The sequence below is a fragment of the Harpegnathos saltator genome, unplaced genomic scaffold (assembly GCF_003227715.2).
Source record: "Harpegnathos saltator strain DR-91 unplaced genomic scaffold, Hsal_v8.6 scaffold440, whole genome shotgun sequence".
In the NCBI taxonomy this organism is placed as follows: Eukaryota; Metazoa; Arthropoda; class Insecta; order Hymenoptera; family Formicidae; genus Harpegnathos; species Harpegnathos saltator.
Window position 1 is genome coordinate 53,729 of NW_020230251.1, and position 10,878 is coordinate 64,606.

Sequence of the window (10,878 nt, forward strand, 5' to 3'; positions counted from 1 at the left end):
CCCGTGACGTGTGGACGTTTGGATGAACGCATTAACGTGTTTGTACTGATAACGTGTTGTAATAATAACGCTACGGACAATTTTCGAATGATGTCGTGTGAAAGATCGGTCGCTATGAGAAATTTTACATCCCAGTAGGGAAAAAACTTTCGCATCTCGTGTTCGTTCTCACACCGTTATATCAAACGTGACGGCACGATTCGTTCACTATAGATACAACACCGTAACATAGCAGCCGTAAATAACGATTCGTGTTGCTGCTTATCATTACAACGTTTGTAGCACGGACAAAGGTACCGGTATCGCGCTGATATGTTATCCTAGTGATATCTTAACGAAAGTCGTGGCATAAATGGGACATAACATCATATCCGCGGCTTATTTGACGCAATCTTATTCGTTTGGCATTCAATTCACAAGAAAGCAAACAAGAAGAAGAAGAAGAAGAAGAAGAAGAAGAAGAAGAAGAAGAGAGAGAGAGAGAGAGAGAGAGAGAGAGACTTCCACAAGTAAACGAATTTCGACCTCGCGAATTTGATTCCGGCACGCTCGGCAAACATCGCCGAGTCGGATCATCAAGAGGTCGGTCGATGGTTTTAAACGGCGATAACGTTATGCGCCACGAGCCACGAAACCTCGTTCGGTTCGGTGTCTGTGTCAGCGACGAGAATCAATATTGCCACAATCGAACCAACAGAACCTTCTCGACGCGCTGTAACCAATCGAAAAGAATAATTGGCGCGAATATTAAGAGCGCCATTGAGGCTGCCGGCCTTTAATGGGCCGCACCTTTTTATGCCGCAACGCCGGCAATAAAGGCTCGTGATCCTCGCGAGCGCTCGACGAATGAATCGGTCAGTGTGAGCAGCCGATCGTAACACAGTAGGTTTCCACGCGTGACACTGTGCACTTTGTGTGTGTGTGTGTGTGTGTGTGTGTATTGCCCTTATTCCCTTTCTTCTCCCTTTTATTCGTCGTAAACGATATTCGCACGAGTGAATGCACGCGAGCGTAAACGCCTCGCGTACCTCGATATTAATCGACCTTTATTCGTTTGTCCCTTTGAAAGTCCGGTCTATCGGGCATATGAGCAAATTAATCGAAAATTTATCCCTCACAATATGAACGAAAATCAAGCGATATTATTTACAGATCCATCGCGAAGTAGGTCGCCCACCGCAACGATATAGACGACGAGATACGCGAGCGCTGTGCGCGATATATATATATCACGCATAATAAATTATAATTTCGTGCCGAATCACGTCATGTTACACACACACATACACACACCCTTGCAAACTTCTACTTTCTGAATTTTCTCTTGGCGCGAAAAATACGACCGAGCGAATTACCAAAAGTTCGTTGTTTCAATCGCGCGCGATTCACGAACTCGTCGCGCCGTAAGAATGACGTCAAATTACGTGTTATGCGAATTATGTGTTTCGCTGAGCAACACATATATTAATAATATGTCGTAATAAAATACACGCGACAGCCGTTCAAGCTCGGAACGCGGAAGAAGGCGGATGATCTCGCGTCACTACCGATGCGATATAATTTCAACGAGGAAAAACGCATTAATTAGAAATACGAACGACGTTAACGCTCGCACCGCTTCCAATCGGGACACACGGATACACCGCGCGCAGCCAACTCGCACGTTCCACTCTAATTGCAGTTTACATCGTAATAACTCTCTAATATCGCTTTAGCCACTAACGAATTACTAACGCGACATCGGAAAAACAAGCGGTTGGGATATTCAAGTCGTAATGCATTTTCCGGCTGTGTAGAGTCGGGCGGATGGCGGACGGCCGAGCGTTTCGCGCCGTAAATTACGTTCGGAAGCGGTTCCGGACCTATTTTGATTTGCATATGGGGACCGCAATGTGCCATCGAACGCTGTGCCGGCAAGAGCACTATTTGTCGCAGCGCGCAATTCGCCGACACCGCGCGGCAGCTAATCGAGCTTGCCCGTGCGCATCGCCATTACTTTGCGGTACGCCGTACACGCGCGTACGTCGGCGACACAAAAGTGCGCAAAAAGAAGAAGAGAAAGAAGAAAGCAGAGAGTGTCTTCCTCTCCAGTCGCACGGCGAATTGAGTCAATTTCGAGTCTAGAACGTAGAAAAACACGCTCGATCGACGCGAAACATGTCAATTTGGCGGACGGCAAGCGATGCGTCGCGATATCGCGATCGCGCATACATTGTACATATGTATACGCGCCGGTCATCGCTGAAATGCCGCTGACGTATAAATCCTACACGCTTATCTTTCCATTTTCCGCGCAGGCACACAGAGGCAAGTTAAATAGATGCGCCATTGTGCGGAGGCCCGACCCGTGCTGACCCCCCGCCTGTGTGATAAATTTGCGAATGGTTAAATGTCGTGCGCGCGCGCGCTGCAGCGAGCCGCGCCATCCCTTTCGTGCGACGAAATCTTATTTCGAGAAATACGACGTCTCTAAAAGTATCCCCGACCTTGATTCTTTATCAAATATTCGTTCGATCTGTGTCTGTACGGTTGCAGCATTGAGCGTGAGAACACGCTGCTTACAGCTTACAGATATATATCGAAACGAAATACGCTTGCAATCCACAAACTGATACGACGCAAGCGATATCGCGTAACGATATTAGAATAAAATCGATAAGTCGTCGTCTGCGACATTCGTTGCAGCGCTACCAAATGTGTTTGAAGCTTTCACCAGTAAGTTCCAAAGAGACAGCGCGTCTCAGCGCTATCTATCTCAATCTTAGCGTGCGTTTGTCTCGCAAACAAATCGAGTAGGCGAGAAGAAAAAAAAAAGAACAGGGAAAAGGAGGAAGAATGGAATAGCAAATAAAAGCGCGCCGTAAGCAAAATGACGAATGTTTGCCGAGCGACACGCGGATCGAAGTAGCCCGGTCGTGCCGCAACGTGAATATCGGACGTAGTCCCCCGTGGGACACCACCATTCCCGGAGCCTCCAGCGTGTATCCGCCACATCGAGCGCGGCGTCCCCAATCTGGCTGCATGGGTAAGCGCTTTCGGTTAAACAACTTTCCAAATTAGACGACCAGCGGCAAGTTAGTTGCAAGGAAGAACCGAGCTAATGAGACACGCCCGTTCCCGCATGACCAATCCCGTAATTATAGACTGTAATTGGCTCAGTTCGGTACTCGTTATGCTTCATGCATACCTATGAGATCATCTCGGAGATAGCGGAGGAGGAGCAGGAGCAGCAGGAGGAGGAGGAGGAGGAGGAGGAGGAGGAGGAGGAGGAGGAGGAGGAGGAGGAGGACGACGACGACGACGACGACGACGACGACAACGGCGGCAGCGGCGGCGGCGGCAGTCCATTCGATATATTTCCGCGATTTTGTGATTGTTTCCCTTTTCGTGTGGTAAAGATGCGCGCGCGCGCGCGCGCGTAAAAGATAGGTTATTCCGTACTCCGCGAAATTTAGTTCCCGAAGGAATTGCGTATCTCTCTCGACAATGTACACCCTCTCCTCCTCCTCCTCCTCCTCCTCCTCCTCTCCCTCTCCCTCTCCGCCGGTTGGCCGTCCGGTTCCGATATTTTTATCCGTTCGAACTTTTCAGCGTTCGACGTTACATATTTTAGCGACCCGAAGGCGTCCCCATTCGCGAGAGATCCATTCTCTAAAGTTCGCGCATAGAGTGCGATTAATCGATCTAACGTCATCTACATTCGGTTCTGTGACGCCTACGGCGCGGGAATGAAGCGATCGAATGTCCTTTTTTCGGCCACAATTACCGTGCATTCATTTTTACCGCTGAGCCGCCACCGTAAGTCGATAACATCCTCTCACCTCTCTTCCTTCTCATTCGCGCGCGCGCGCGTGAGGTATTTGACACTTATAAATTATCGGGGCAGTTTTAGCGGCTACGTACAGTGGCAACGTGGTCGCGGGAGTGTGTCTCGGCGCATTTATAACATTTTGTCCTCATCACGGTTTCGTTTACGCGCCGCCCTGATATTTATCTTTCGTATCTCATATCCGACCATTATATTTCGTTGACGTGACCGTCATTACGCGGAAGATATATCGGGGATTGGCGCGTTAAATTTACTTATATGCACTTATATAGCCGCCAACTGTGTTATTCTCGCGGCTGCTGTGTGACAAAGCGCGCGTATCCAATTTATCTTTCCGCGGTGATAGATCTCCATCCAGAGCGATAAAATTCCTGAAAATGCAACCCGACGTGGTCAATTTGTTCGATCGCTCGCGCGCCGGGTGGTGGCTTTTACTTTATCCCCCCTCCCTCCATGTCATAACGGTAGCGTGACGACAATTAGTGGAATGGCGGAAGACATTGAGTAATTTTGCGATACGAGGCGGATGATAAAAGTTGCGCGTAGGACGCAAAGTACTATAAAAACTCCATCACTGTCCGTGGTAACGATGCTCAAGCCTTATACTTTGTCGAGCGAATTATGATTTATGGATAGCACTACGGGGAGGGGGGGGGAGACGGGGGTGACCGCACGTACCTTGCGACGTGTCAAACAAATCCCCTTCGGGATTCTCCATTTATTATTCCACGTTATACACGTGCGACTACCAGTTCGCCTCCGGTGTACACATGTATTCGCATATGTATACAAAGAGAGAGAGAGAGAGAGAGTGAGAGGAAAAACAAGGAGGAAAAAATCACGAGGACACATCGCATCGCGTAAATGCACCGAGCTCTCTTCCTCCACCAACAGCGCCTCGTACGTATTTTACGTTTATTTTACATTCGGAGAAAACGACGAGCAGCTCACACGGCTTTTCGAAACACGAGCGAAAGCAGTGACTTACAACTTAAAAAAGAAAAAAAATAATTCTTGTCCGCGGCACGGTTGAATGTACCCGAAACCCTTTTGAATCTCTCCACGTTTTATCTGTAAAAATCTAAAAGAGCGTTCGTGTGTTGCATCCGCGCGCGCGCGCTTGTGTGTGCGCGTGTGTGTGTGTGTTCTCTACAGCGACTAAACTTTGTCGGCTCAACCGATTATAACGCATTTGACCTAGTTGTGCCGGACAATTGTAGGTCGTTATCACCTGCGGTCTCAAAACGCGGTGATCTTTTAAATCTTTTAAAAATTCATGAAATTTCATGCACCTACGGGGAACAATTCAGAAATGGTCGCATCCATTTGAGATAATGTAACGGCGGATGGAGAAATGGAGAATGGAAAGTTTTTCACGTACTATGGAGAATGCCGCGATGTCTAATGTCGAAGCGACACACGCGTCACATCTTTCTTGCCGAAACGAGCATGAACCAGTCTAGGAATTAAGTCTATTATTACGATGATTTATGCATTTATGTTAGGGATGTAATCGGAAATGTGAGTCTGATCAAGTTCTTATTTTCGCGCTAAATCATATTTTCTCGTATTTTTCCGCTCCTTTATCGGAAAATTCTCTCGAGGCGCTTCATCCATTTTCCTGTCGTCGATAAATTTAACTGGCTACTCGCAGTCTGGGCAAAAGGATGAAAGCCTCCAAATATGTTGGATCAAAAAATAAGATTTCTTATCGCTAGAGAGTTCGGTAGAGGATGTATTCTGAGAGCAGTGAAATTCACGATGAAATGTATACCTTGCCGATGATATTTCATTACATCTATACTCGTCTATAATATCGATATGCATCTTTGATAATTTTACATGCATACGCCTTTGTAACTCACATGTTTTGCATTGCTTTACAGAGCGATCAATAAAGATGGACAAATCTTATCTTAATAAAGTTGGACAATCTATCGTTATATAGAATCGTACACAATGAAGAAACTTTTACACGCGTCGTTGGTTGTAAACGTGAAATTTATTTTCCACTTGGTTAGGTAAAATTATCAATGCGAATAATGTGATATTTGAACGGGAAAAGTATATCTTTGTAAACGGCAGAAATGAAAGTCGGTAATGGAAATTAGAGGTGTGCCTTACAACTTACTAGCGCTCGTGTCAGAGGTCAAAGGTCGCGCCTCCATTTCAGCAAATGAATCTCAATGAAAATCTCATTTAAAAATAACAGTCGCGAGCTTACAATACCTACATTGGCGCAAGCTTCAAAGCTTATTGTCGTATATACGCGACCATTGCTCTTTAACTATTAAGAAAAAAAATGTCTTTAGCTGAGCTCTTTGAAGAAGCGAAATGAGAACCCGGGCTTCGCGTTTCATACTGCTTTCAGTATGCCGTTTATTTAGAACTATGCTCGCGCGTGTGTAGAAAATTCAATTCTCTCTCTCTCTCTCTCTCTCTCTCTCTCTCTCTCTCTCTCTCTCTGCCCTTCCCTCCCTTCCTCTCTCCTCTCTTTCGACTCTTCTCTTTCCTTCGTTCAGCCGCTTTGTCACTTTGTCCCGTTCGCTTTGTCCGTTCCTGGTTCTCACAGGGAAAAAGACGTCTGATACGGACATTATCTCTCGGAGAATAAATTGCATTCGATGTTGCGAGTTTCACTTCGTACGTGTGTTCGAGGAACAAACTACCGACGCGCGAGTCATCTTCGCGTGTCCGAACGGTCGCGGGAAATGAGGAAAATATCGCATCTACGCGAATAATTTACCGTATATATATATTTCAGATTTTCAGAGTTTCAGTAATATACAGTCAAAATTTCTTCGCGAAATTCAGAAAAAGGAAAAGAGAGGGAAAGAAAGAGCGATTCAATTATGTATACGACAGTGTGCACAAAACGACCGTATTAATTAAAAGACAAAGAGTTAAAGAAGAGTCCAAATCTAGAGTTTAAGATCAAGAATTACATTGTAATTTCAAGTTTTCGCATCATCAATTTATAATCACAGATGAACATTTACATGACATGACTGTAATATTCATCCTTCATTAGTTCTCTATTTGTCTAGTATTAGTATTATTAGTCGTTGAGTACAATTTACATGTTTTACGCTACGTTTTAGACGGAGATCTCGACCATAAGCCGTAAAGTGCGCTATAAAGATCATGAGTATATCATTTTACATTAGTAAATTAATTTCAAGGCCTTCAGGGTGGTAAAATGACATATGAGATATACATTATTATAACCGTTAAAGTTAAAGCCGCTTAAGGCCAGAAGACAATAATTTCGTAAAGTACGTGTTCTTCGTGCCACAAGTAGATGATATATTTATATGTATATGCATATACGCGTATACGTGTTGTACGCACAAGCTTGCGTATGTACACAACGAAAGAACAATTCAAAGGTTGTCATGCGGAAGTCTATCCAGGGGGAATGCCAAAATATAAAACGCATTACCACTGCGACCGGACTGTCTCTGAGGAACCGGCAACATTATACGATCCATTAAAATTATACGCCAGCCATGTTCGACAGAGCCGCGTAGGGCTGCGCCCTCGTTCCGCCGTATCGCCCTTCTCATTGCCTCACCTTCTCGTTCACCTCATTCACACCGTGACAAACTTTTGAAAGGGCAGGTGAAACTGGAAGTTTCAATTAGTCGGAAATTTTGTTAACCAGTTGTTTGCCGGAAAGTTGCAAACTAACACATTAACTCGCTATTAACCGGCAAGAAAATGAAAAACGAAATCTAAAAATTAGTTCTCGACATTGTGCGATCAGAGTGAACGTAAATATTACGATATCGCAAATTTAAATTTAAAGATTTTTCGCAAATTTAATTTTACAACAGCTTGTAACCGATAAACGAAAGTAATATAATAAATTTTATGATGATTGTTAGTTAATAATAAGTCGAGTGAAAAATGTTATTTCGTATAAAAAAAAAAATATATATATATATATGTGTGTGTAATTCCTATTCTTCCTCTCAAATTGAGAACTTTGTGTACTATCCGGCACGCAGCGAGCAGCGGAGCAGCAGCGAAAAAGCCGATACGAAAAACAAACTGTAAATACACTGAAAATAAATTATCGAACACCCAAAGTGTCTTCGAGACGAACGAATAATGATTAAACTTCTGACTTTCATTTTCAGACGTTTTCAAAGGTACGATAATAAACGTATAACAAGACATTGCAACTATTGACTGTGGTAATTTCTCGATATTATCTTTATCATCCACTGTAATTATTCTCTCTCTCTCTCTCTCTCTCTCTCTCTCTCTCTCTCTCTCTCTCTCTCTCTCTCTGCCTCTCTCTCTCTCTCTGCCTCTCTCTCTCTCTCTCTCTCTCTCTCTCTCTCTCTCTCTCTACATTACCACTTTCGGATAATTTAATAACGCTGTTACTTGGCACGCAAGCTCACTATGCGAAAAAATATCTGTCTCGCGCACCCACCAGAAAGATGGATATCACTATCAAAAAACTATCGTTAAAAGGTAGAGGGAGAAAGAGAGGGAGGAAGAGTGGAAAGAGAACGCGGCGGAGCGCACTCGTCACGTCACGCGCTCGAACGTGTCCGCAATAATCCACATTCGCGGATAATGGCACAAACACGCGCAAGTTTTCCTGTCCCTCAGCGATCGAGTTTGTCGGGAAACTCGTTCGAGAATATTTGCACAGGAAATTTCGCCCGTTCTCTTATCCGTCCGCCTAAATCACGATTCCGAATACACAGCGCACGCAACAAGCAGACGGGTGTACTCACGCATATAGATATGCACGCACGATAGATCGAATCTTCCGCGGAGAAGACATATGGATCCGCGGAGAGTCGTCTCGAAGCGAGGGAATTCAATATCTATCATCGCGCTCCGCGATGGGAATAAAGAACTCTTGAGGAATTTTTACCGACGGATCGTCATCAACGGTATCCCCGTTTGAAAGTGTATCCGCGCATTTCCGCGGCAAACTCCGCGTTCGAAGCGGGCTAAGCGTGCAATTTGTTAGATTCCGATGGAAGAACAGCAATGCGACGAAAATACTTTTCCCGAATGCTCTCAGCGATTGTTTGTGTACTGTGTCAGAGATGGTATTTTTCATAATTGTTCCTCGAGAATTTTTCATTTGTTCTTATCAGAAAGATTGCACACCTATTTATTTTTTGTTTTTTTCTTCTTCTGCTTCCTTTCCTTTTTCTTCTTCTTCTTTCCTTTTTTCTTTCTTTTTTTTTTCTTACAGATATACTTCATATACCTATGTACTTTATATACCGGAGAGACTTTTGCGGTACGCCCCTTACTTTCGCGGTGTGCCCCGATGCATCTTTGTGATAAATCAATCTGAAAGTTATCAGAATTTTGTCACGCGTACCTTCGAAACTTGCTCAGTTCCGTTTCGATGCTACGTTCGATTAAGATTGAAGTGTAATTCGAATAGAAAAATTTCTATTGGCAGTTTAAATGGTAGTTTAAAAACAGTGGAAAAATGATTAAATTGTGAATAATATATTTAGTTTCACGTCGGTCAAAGTCTCACACAGGTAAATTCCGTCCTTCATTGCAATTCTTCAATATGCTAAGCTAGTTTTTCTTCAGCTCGAAATAATATAGTTTTCTTATGCATTTCATCTGCAGGGACGGCACTGTGTGTCATATACGTATCTTTTTTATGTCAACTGTAAATATTTTAGTCGCAAGCCAAAAATGTCGTTGCTGCTTCTTACATAATTCGCATTTTCACGAAATTTTTATCTCTGGATTTCTACTTCCAAGACTCATCACATTTTATTCGTATTAAATGTATTCTAATTCTAATTACGCGTTGCTACATCTTCCTTCTTTTTAAGAACGCGCTTGTATATATTTATAATCACCTTGCTTTACATATTTGTACGTCCACGTACGAATTCTGTTCTACAAATTACAACAGAGAATTCGTATTTGTGCGGGTAAATTAATTTAGCGGAAAATTCGGTAAATACATTCACGGCGCGCGCGTAGCATCAGCTGAATGCAAATATTTACCGCGAGACTTTCGGATCATTGATGCGAAGTTGTCGGATCTATTATTCACGAGCGCTTTCACCAAAAATTGATACGCGCATTATTAAAGCGTTATTTTGCGAGAAATGTGCTTGCTCAAGTTATTAGCAACGAATAAACGTTGCCCAGTAAATAAATTCGATTTGCCGATTATAGTTATTTTGTCATTCAATCAATTTTAATGTTCTGCATTTTCCCTATTAATTGCTTAAACTGAAACACGATGACGGAACACTTTCGGCTAATTAGAGGTTCACAACGTTTGAAGTTTTGCAGTAGATCTTTGGAATTTATTGAAAATTTTCTTCATATATCACATGTGTATACATTCTTTCTCCAATTCATATTCTCTTTAACCAAGAATATTTTTCTCACCAAGCCATCAATCCTCTTAACCAGTCAGCGATGTTATTTTTCGTTTCAAAACTGCCGAACGGGATGTTGCCGATCCTGAATTTTCGGTATTTCGGTGATTCAAAAACAAGGATTTACGGCGATGGGTCTATTGATAGTTAGTTTTCACAATAAACTGTGATACGAGAGGTTACCGCGCGAGAAGAGTGACAATGTGAGATTATTTGAAAAGAGTTTAGACGCGACAGAGCGCGCTTTTCTAATGACTAGTAGCATCAAAAGTAAAAAAAGAAAAATAAAAATGCGATGAGCCGTATCACGAAGCATACGAAAGATCTGCGCGCGCGCGCGCGCGTGATTGCGTTGTTTGAAATAAATTTCAATGACGCATTTTTCAACACCGCCGTATAATCTAATGAAGTACGTGTATTTCGGTGATAACGTTATTTATCCAATTAGTACTGCGTCAATATTATCCGCCGATTTCATTAACAGGATCAATGCAGTCAGCAGCCGTTATCAAAACTATGCTTAAACCGCCGTAAATCACGTCGGATGAAATAAAATGTCCATCTATAAACAGCAGCGCTTTCACATGCCAATATTACTTTTACTTACTTTTTTTGCGCGCCATTTTATCGGAAAGCATAACGTTGTTCTTCGAG